The sequence below is a fragment of the Molossus molossus genome, unplaced genomic scaffold, assembly GCF_014108415.1.
Source record: "Molossus molossus isolate mMolMol1 unplaced genomic scaffold, mMolMol1.p scaffold_m16_p_9, whole genome shotgun sequence".
Lineage (NCBI taxonomy): Eukaryota > Metazoa > Chordata > Mammalia > Chiroptera > Molossidae > Molossus > Molossus molossus.
Window position 1 is genome coordinate 30,601,891 of NW_023425403.1, and position 8,044 is coordinate 30,609,934.

An 8,044-nucleotide genomic window follows, 5' to 3' on the forward strand; every position below is an offset into this window, starting at 1 on the left:
CCAGGACACACAAGAACGGTCGCTGGTTGGTGGACTGATGCTCTTAGGAAGTTGGACTGAGGCCTAAGACTGAGGCCCACAGAGAGTTCAAGGAGGCCTCTGAGTGAAGGTATGAAGGTATTTGTGTGGGAAGGACTTGGTTCTTCTGTATCTACTGCCATCCTGGTGGTTTTGCCTGAGATGCACCTTGTACTGGGTGTTATGAATAAACAAATCTCAACAACCATTTGGGAAATTACACTGGGATGACAGCACCCAGCACAGTATAATTGTTACTGTGAAGATTCCCAGATATCTCTGGTCAACTCAAGTCCCCCAAACATGGTATTCGTTAAAAATGGTCTTGCTTGAATGTGGTAAGGCTGGTGTTATTCTAGGCTTTCCATTCTGTCTCTTTTCTTCCTTTCTTTGTTTTTTGGTGAGAGCATTTAAGTTCTACTCTCTTTGGATTATTCATAGGGTTACAGAGGTTTTCAGATAGTGAAACTGCTGTGAACTATGTCTTGCTTTAAGGTCATATCAAAGTAACTTATAATAGAAACAATGTCATCTGTTACCAGAAGTACAGTCATTAATGCCCATTATCTTTTCCTAGAAAATTGAAATACAGGTACTGAACATTCTCTGATGATGGTATTTTTAAGTCCCCACATCTAATCTAATCCATTTCAACAGTACCCTCTTCCGTTACGTTTCTTTCCTTCCTTCCTTTTCCCCTTCCTTCCTTCCTTCCTTCCTTCCTTTTCTCCTTCCTTCCTTCCTTCCTTCCTTCCTTCCTTCCTTCCTTCCTTCCTTCCTTCCTTCCTTCCTTCTCTTTTTTTGGTGAGAACAGGTAATTTACACTCTCTTAGCAAACTTCAACTACACCATACAGTGCTATCAACTACAGTCACCATGTTTTACATTAGATCTTCAGACTTCATTCATCCTATGACTGAAAGTTTGTACCCTTTTGCTAACATCTCCTAATTTCCCTTTCCTGCACAAAACTGGCAAACATTTTTTCACTCTCTGTTTTCTGAGTTCGACTTCTTTGGCATGTGTGTGTGTGTGTGTGTGTGTGTGCACATATAAGTGATCTCTAATTTATCTCAACCTGATGCCGTGTGGGTTCATCTGTATTGTTGCAAATGACAGGATTTCCTTCTTTTTAAGGCTGAATTATATTCCACTGTGCACATACATATATATGCCACATTTTCTGTATTTATCCATCCATCAAAAGACACTTAAGTTGTTTCTATATGTTAGCTATTGTGAATGATGCTGCAATGAACATGGGAGTGCAGATATCTGTTCAAGAAGATCATTGTGTTTCCTTTGGATATACCTAGAAGTACAATTGCTGGATCATATGGAAGTTTTGTTTAAATTCTATTTTAAATTCTTCAGGAACCTCTATAGTAACTGTACCAACTTACATTCCCACCAACAGTGCACAAGGGCTCTCTCCACACATCTCCATCATTTGTAATCTCTTGTCTTTCTTATGACAGCCATTCTAACAGGTGTGAAATAGTATCTCATTGCAGTTTGATTTGCATTTCCCTGATGTTGAGCATGTTTTCATATACCTGTTGGTCATGTGCATGTTTTCTTTGGAAACATATCTATTCAGGTCTCTTGCCCATTTTTAAGTTGGGTTATTTGTCTTTTTGCTATTGAGTTGTATGAGTTCCTCGTATATTTTTTATATCAACCTCTTATTGGATATATAATTTGCAAGTCTTTTCTCTTATTTCATAGGTTCCTCTTTTATACTGCTGATAGTTTTCTTTGCTGTACAGAAGCTTTTTAGTTTGATGTAGTTCCACTTGTTTGTTTCTATTGTTGCTTTTGTTTTTGGTGTGTAATCAAAATAAATAAATGCCAAGGTGTTTTCCATTATGTTTCCATGTGTGCCCCTGCCCTTCTGGGTGCACTTCGCCACCACCACCCCCAACTCCCTGTCTAAGACTCATCAGGGTGAGTGTGTTCAGATGCTTTTTGCTCTCCAAAATTGCTGCTGCCAAATCCTGGATTTTAGCTTGAAGCAGTTTTTCTCCTTTTCCAGTTCTAAGTCCAAATCCCTCTCTGGATTATTTTGTTTGGGGCATGTTTCTTAAAAACAGTTTGTGTCTGGGACTTTTTAAAACCCAATTTAAGGGTTTAACCCTGTCACGCATGTTGTTACCACAACATGTTTAGTCTTATTTATTATGTTCTGTTTTGTGTTTGCTGTTTAATGCTTTCTTGTTCTTTTCTTTTTCTGCTCTTTTTCAGCCTTGACTGAATTTGTCAGTTTCTTCTTCTTCTCTAATGACTTAAAAGTTATGCATTCATTTCTATAATTTATTAATAAACATATTCAAACTGTTTTTATTCAGTGCTGAGAATTAATACCATTCTGTAGACAAAACAATTTCTTTAGTACCTTCACTTCCACTTAATCACTTATCACTTTTTTATTTTGTCAAAGTCATCCTTATTTTTAGTTCCAAATTATTACTTTTTTATGTATCTCTTTCTTCAGATTAGTTTATTTACAATTCATTTTGTTTGTACCACATTATAAACACATTAATTGTTTTATTCATTTCTTGCGTCACCACTGTTTTTTATCCAATGTTATAGATGTGGATGAGAAGTATGATGAGGGTTGATTCTTATTTCTTATTTCTGTTAGATTCCTGTTTTCTTCCTCCCTGAAACTCTTGGGCTTTTCTCTTTATCTTTGGACTTTAGAAATACCACCTGTGTGGTGTATGGTATAAGTGTCTAAGTATAGAACTTCCTCTCTTTCTCTTTCTCTCTTTTCTCTTGTCTTGGCACTTGTTTACTGATGTCTTTCTCCAATTCATGCAAATTTTCTTCTCTTATTTCTTTTTAATTTTTTATTTATTGATTTTAGATCAATTTGTTGTTCCACTTACTTATGCATTCATTGGTTGATTCTTGTTTGTGCCCCGACTGGGGATTGAACCCACAGCCTTGGCATGTTGGGACGATGCTTTAACCAACTGAGCTACCTGGCCAGAGCTCTTCTCTTATTTTTTTTTTATTATTTCCTGGCCTGCATTCTCACTCTCCTTTCTTTTTCAAATTTCTAATGAAGAGATCTTGATACTCCTGGTTCTGTCTTTCATATTTATTAACTTCTCTCTCATACATTTTATTTCTGTAATTCTTTACATTGTCAGCTTAATGTTATAGCTAACTAACTTGTTCCTCAGCCATCATCTGGTCTTCTAGTCAACCCATCTACTGAGGTGGGATTTTGTTTGTGGTTGAATCATGTATTTGATTTCTAAGTTGTCTTTTTGGCTGTTAACATCCTCTGGAATATTTTGGGAAATACTAATTATAGTTACTTTAAAGTCTTCTTCTGTTTGCATTAACTATTTTTCTTCAGAGGTTAATTCTACTTTTTGTGGTCATGTTACTTACATGTTTGTTGATTTTTTTTAAATATTGTTTATTTATTCAACAGTGAAACCATTTTTAAACAAGAAACCTGGCTCCAGTCAATTTACTTTACTGTCTGTGTCCAAGAAAGCATTTTTTTAGGGTGTGTGAGCAGTACATCTTTCCTATTCAGTGATGCTCCTGCCTTCATAGTAGGCTTACCTCCCTGACTCCAGTGCCCACTCTGGTTTCCCATGTGTCAGAATGCCCACAGTCATGGGGACAGATGACTAGGCCACTATAAAGTAGAGAACTTCTGCAGCTGTCCTAGGCCATTCAATTGATTATTGATAATTACACTTCCTCTTTTTTTTTTTTTTTTGTTCAGGTAGAGTGGGAGGGAGAGAGAGAGAGAAACATCGATGTGAAAGGAACACATCGAGTGGCTGCCACCCGCACAACCGACCAGGGCCGGGGACAAACTGCAACCGAGGTACATGCCCTTAGCGGGAACCGAACCCGGGTCTCTCAGGACCGCAGGCCGACGCTCTAACCGCTGTGCCAAACCGGCCAGGGCAACACTTCCTCTTTAAGTCTCCCCTTATATTATGGTAGGATTATTGTAGAGATTTTTCTTAAAAATGTAATCTCTTTGGTGGTCCCATATTTCCTGCATGGTACCACAATTCCACTGCTGTGTTAGGTTTTACCATAAATCTCTGATCACATCTGTCCTACATATTCCAGCCATTCCCCACCTATCTGGTCTATGAAGGTATGCCAGTCAACTTTCCAGTGTTGTAACAGATTTATTTTCATTTTACATTTCTTCTGAAATATCAATAGGACTTGGAGGAGGAAAAAAAAGAAGGAAACACATCAGCCAGCCATTTTTTACTGGAAATCTTTTAAAAACCCCATTCCCTATAGACATGCCCAATTAACTGTACACGGCAACTAGAATACTGAAGACCAAAGGTGGCACCACACCATGAAAAGAGTGTGAATCTATTTTAAGGGCTCTGAATAATCTTGACTTTGCAGACTGGTGGATGTGGCACAGGGATGGGGACTGGAAAGATGATTCTGTTAGGAATACAAATGCTAATTTATTGACCAAAAATAAAGTGAGGCATGTCTGGAAGTTAATGATCACATATGTTAGACTTGGCAGGAGGACCGCATCCACTCTAACAGGGTTCTTCACCCCTGGCTGGTTACAGTCTCCCCGACATTTGCAATTGTCTCCGAAAGCTTTTCCTGCTTCTAGTCAGAGCTCCGTCCTGTTCAGAACAACTAGCCCTTCTCCTTTTTATACGTAATCTTTCTCTTTTTATGCCCTTGATCCCTCCTCCTGGAAATTGTTCTTTTAATTACCCTCCCTGTCTTGTATGGCTCCCTTTAATAGGTCTACAAAGTTCTGAGAACTGCTCTATTCTTAGAACAAAAAGAACTATAGCGAAAAAAATAATAGAATTTTTTCAAAAAGCCTAAACTGCAGGTTAGAGAGATTCATGCCATTCAAATCACCCTAAATAACACTTCTAATTTCTAAAAAATATTTCACGTTTATATATTTTAAATGTTTAGGTAATATTTAATATGGTAAATGTGTTCGTTTTCAATAGATAGAAAATTTTGTACCACAGAACTGTATTTTGTTGTGTTATATGCACACATTATGGATATTGGGGCTCCTTGTATGATCTATACATCCATTACTTTTCTGCACATTTTATTGGATTTTTAAAAGGGAGGCAACATGGTGAAGTAGAAACCAGGGCTCAAGGACTCTTGAGTTCTAGACCAGCCATTTCCCAGCTGTGAGCTGTGGGACCTTAGGTGAGTCATTTGTCCTCTCTGGTCAATAAGAGGTTATGACTCTTCACCTATGACACCCTTTTCCACTCTGGAGCTTTCACAATTTTTAAACCGCATAACTTCTGATTATAACTTTGTTCCTTTGGGAAATGTGATCTGCTTTGTCACTACTTTAGGACAGGATCTGCAGGGATACATTGTGATGAAATCAAGGATCCAAGGCCAGAAATCCCTGACGGGCCCTGGCCAGTTTGGCTCAGCGGTTAGAGCGTCGGCCTGCGGTCCGGAGAGACCCGGGTTCGGTTCCCGCTAAGGGCACATACTTCGGTTGCAGTTTGTCCCCGGCCCTGGTTGGTCGTGCAGGTGGCAGCCACTCGATGTGTCCCTTCACATCGATGTTTCTTTCTCTCTCTCCCTTCCTCTCTCTCCCTCCCACTCTATCTGTACAAAAAATGGAAAAATATCCTCAGGTGAGGATAAAAAAGAAAAAAAATCCCTGACGGAATTGTGAAACCAAAGGGCAAATCACTGTTCTTCCTATTGAACACTATTGACTTTAACTCATTACTTAACTTTATTTAACTCATTAGTTTGCTAGATAAATTACAATACTAATCTTGATTAGATTACAATACATTTTGATTAGAATTCAGTCTTAAGTTTTGAAAAATACCACATGAAACACTTTGCCCAGTCTCTTTCTGACCAGGCGCGAGTACAGCAAAGGTCAAACATTTATACACAGGCGTGCAGCTTATGCCTGGCTGCAGCTAAACTGAGAGAGAATACCAGTTTTAAATATGGAAAAGGATAAATATTTATGGATCACAATAACCCTAACAAAGTAACCACAAAAGAGAACTCTAAAGCAAAAAAATGTTTATTTCAAATGTATAGCGAGGAAAATCTTCTGTGAGCAATTTTGCCAGCTAATTCCAACAAGTGGACGCAGCAAGACCCATACAACTCCCTATTACACATGTGAGCATGTGGAACAGACACATGTATGGGCACACACATGCACACACACATGAGCAGACACATGCACATGGACACAGGCTGAGGCACACACGTGCAGGCACACACATGTGTGGGCACACAGAGAGCTGTCCTAATTGTTTTTATTCCTCAGATGTTTGCTACCACTCCACCTTCTCGTGAAGGCTTCACAGAACACATGGTCTCCCAGTCTCTGAAAGCCCGTGGTGTTCTCGGTCTCTGCTATATGGTTTAGAACGTAATTGTTCTCTATTATTTTATTAAGTAAATTTTATTGCCTTAGCTATATCATAGCATACCTTTCCGTAATATTCCCACCAACATCTAATAGAGCTGTATACATGGTCAAGGCTTAATTCATATTTGTTGATTAATTAAACCTGTACCAGCAAGTTTAGATTGGGTTATTCATCTAAAATAAAGACAAACTTGTACTCTTGCACAGCCCCCCAATATTTCCAGCTCTGTGTGTGTGTGTGTGTGTGTGTGTGTGTGTGTGTGTGTGTTGTGCATGATTTTCAGTATGTACCTTAAAGAAACATTGGGTGGGAACAGGGAGGAGGGGGCCCAGGGGGGGAAAAAGGGAAGAATGTCTGTTATACTTTCAACAGTAAAGATAAAAATAAATAAATAAAAATAATCAAATAAAACTTTGAGGAATAAAAAAAGAAGTGTTTAAGATATTATTATCATACTTAGAAAAATTAATTATTTCATATTTAAGTTTACCTATCTCAAGAACAGCCTAAATTTATAGCTAACTTGTCTAAAATAGGATTTAACTCATAGTGTTATGCCTCTTATATCTATTTTAATTTCTTTCTTGCCACTGACTTGCTGAAAGGACTAGATCAGTTTCCCCAAGAATGACTCATGTTTTGGATTTGTCTGGTTGTTGGTTTCCAGTGTCTTTTAACTTGTTCCTCAGTCTCCAGTATTTCCTGCAAATTGGAAGTCATAAGTAAAATTCTGGTTGACTATTTTTGACACTGTACATCATAGACAATGATGCGCAGTTTACGTTTTACTGTACAAGGAGACATACTATCTGGTTTTCTAATCATTCGTGTTAAGACTAAACCCTGGGTTAAGATGACGACAGCCTGATTTCTCCGCCTATTCTGTGGTATAGCCTGTGTTCATCACACACAGCTGTTATAAAGACTCTTACCTTAGGCCTTTTAGAGGCGGTCTCTAACCCACTACATGAGAACACTGTAATTTTCAGAGTAATATATTTATCCTGGGAGAGACCTTTCTGGTTGTGTCATAATTCTTTCTTGGAAGCACCTGCTATTATGTATTAAAGTGAATTCATTTAATGAATAGCCATGGTGACTATCATTTATGTTTAACCTGACATATGTTCCTTCTTTGTATTAAGACTTTCTGTTCAGCATGTCAATAAAATAATAGTGAAAGTAAAAGGAACATGCTTTCTTTGGTTCATGGGCAATCTCAGGTTTGGGAAAAGTAGCCAAGAGCAGCAGTATATCCACAGATGTCCATTGTCACCCCTCCAGGCAGACTAAGCTCTGTGGGGCGAGGCAACCTGGCCTGTTGTGGTGGACAGACATGGCCCTGAAGGCTCAGAGATGGCTCCAGCTTTGGGCAACAAGAGGAGATCCAAGCAGGCAGAAGAATTGCATCATCCAAAGGGAGATCATAGAAAGAAGATTGTAAGTTGTGAAGATTAATTTAGGCAGCCTTCTGAACATACCTATTATAGATGAAGGTCCTCTATTCTACCCTAAGAAGACTAAAGAGTAGGGAAGAATCAGCCTTACCATTTCTCCAGCAGGACGGATGCTCCTGCCACCAAGAAGTACCCGGTGAGGGT